Source organism: Littorina saxatilis, unplaced genomic scaffold, assembly GCF_037325665.1.
Source record: "Littorina saxatilis isolate snail1 unplaced genomic scaffold, US_GU_Lsax_2.0 scaffold_1560, whole genome shotgun sequence".
In the NCBI taxonomy this organism is placed as follows: domain Eukaryota; kingdom Metazoa; phylum Mollusca; class Gastropoda; order Littorinimorpha; family Littorinidae; genus Littorina; species Littorina saxatilis.
Window position 1 is genome coordinate 1 of NW_027129701.1, and position 2,500 is coordinate 2,500.

Below are 2,500 nucleotides of genomic sequence, written 5' to 3' on the forward strand. Positions count from 1 at the left end.
CTGGACTCCAAGTGTGATCGGCGATCGAAAAGAAGAAGATTGTACACGTGTATTACTCCGTGTCACTGTTGTGAGTGTCCCTCTCTCGCATTCATTTTTTTTTTATTTTTATTTATTTTTATTTTTTACCTCACCGAATCGTACGTGGTCGTATTTAGAACCGTCCGTCAGCTTTGAAAAATGCATACAGTGCTATAATACTTTGTCAGACAGCATGTCATCTTTTGATGGGAGCCATCCTGTTGTGCGATTGCAGCTGTCATTTACAGAATTTAAAATCATTTCTCGCTTCGTTTAAGGTTCATATCAACACGTTGATGTTTTCGTCTAGACAAAAGAAAAGAATAGTTATCGTCCATTTGATCAAGATGACAACATTGACAGCGGCATTATATATATATCTTTATATATTTTAAGTTATTGAGACATCCCAGTGCACTAAGGGATTTATAGAGCAAATCGAGAAAATTCATTATTGAACGAAGCGCATAGCGCTGAGTTCAATAATTATTTTCGAGATTTGCTCTATAAATCCCTTAGTGCACTGGGATTGTTTCAATAACGATATTGTCGAGAGAAAAAAGAAGATACAACACGCACATTTTGCTACGCGCATTTGAATAGGCATAACTGTGTGGTCAGGTCGTATAGAAGATCTACTTTTGTGTGGGCTGTCTCGTGTGTTGTGCTTTCATCACACGCAAACTCTTGTTTTAATTTCTGTTGGTAAATTCCAGTGTAGCGTTAAGCTAAACAGTGATGATCTTTCTCTCATTTGAACTCGGAGAAAGGACTGTGCTTTCAGTTATTTGCGGTTCGAAACCTTCATCGAGCTTCGACAGATTGACTGTGCAGAGTTGTGCCCCTTGCCAAGGTCGACGGAAAGCCCATTTTCAAAATAAACGTGGCATGTTTTTCGTGTGGTATCTTCCCTCATCGGGGAGTCTGGTACTAAATATGAACGGTAAGAATGCTCTGAACCCTACACGTATTATATCCCCATCGTTTTATCGTTCACATTTGCCTAACATGTTAATTTGCTGAGCGGGATTTATGTCGTCTGCTAGGCTATTGCACTGAGTCTCATTTCAAAAACAAAAATTGCTCGTCCCGTTGCACTGAGTCTGCACACATAAAGCAGGCTGGTAATAAGTCTTATATGTGGTAAGAACGTTCTAAACCCTACACGTTTTCGATTCCGATTGTTCTTGCCTTAAAATAAACGGAAAGCATTCATTTACTGAACAGATGCAGTCGTATTTCACTTTCAGTGTAGTCTGCTACGTGCTGATCTAGCTGCGACGTTATCGGAATAACACTTGTGTTTTCTGTTAGCTGCTGGGAATTGTATACTAACTCATCATTTGGTAATGTGGATAATAAGGTACATGCCACCAACATGGCATAATTATGAGAGGAATCTTCGCAAGTCGAAACTGAAAAATTAGACACAGCGGGTTCTATTTTTAGATCAGTGCAACTGTGGGCGGCACAGGCGCATGCAATCTGTCAGAAAAAAACCACTTCTGCTTTAATTGAAAAGCAGGACATTTATGGTCATAATCATTGGTATTGTGGAGAATATAAGCTACATGTCATTAATTAATTCTGAGGATGAGAGTACAGTCTCGCTTTGGCAAAGGGTGTAAGAATACGCTCTGTGGAAAAGTTAGCGCACTCCAGGAGTGCGCTAACAGATTTAAGCGCATCGCCATTAGCCAATCAACTGGTTCACATCAGTCATGTGACACCAGTACTTACTGACAATTTTTTTTATAACGTGTGTGTTTTTTCTTCAAAATTATCCAACACAAAGCAACATTTTTCCTACGCTGTTTTTTATATTTAGTCAAGTTTTGACTAAATATTTTAGCATCGAGGGGGAATCGAAACGAGGGTCGTGGTGTATGTGCGTGTGTCTGTGTGTCTGTGTGTCTGTGTGTCTGTGTGTGTGTGTGTGTGTGTAGAGCGATTCAGACTAAACTACTGGACCGATCTTTATGAAATTTGACATGAGAGTTCCTGGGTATGAAATCCCCGAACGTTTTTTTCATTTTTTTTATAAATGTCTTTGATGACGTCATATCCGGCTTTTCGTGAAAGTTGAGGCGGCACTGTCACGCCCTCATTTTTCAACCAAATTGGTTGAAATTTTGGTCAAGTAATCTTCGACGAAGCCCGGACTTCGGTATTGCATTTCAGCTTGGTGGCTTAAAAATTAATTAATGACTTTGGTCATTAAAAATCGGAAAATTGTAAAAAAAAATAAAAATTTATAAAACGATCCAAATTTACATTTATCTTATTCTCCATCATTTGCTGATTCCAAAAACATATAAATATGTTATATTCGGATTAAAAACAAGCTCTGAAAATTAAATATATAAAAATTATTATCAAAATTAAATTGTCCAAATGAATTTAAAAACACTTTCATCTTATTCCTTGTCGGTTCCTGATTCCAAAAACATATAGATATGATATGTTTCGATTAAAAACA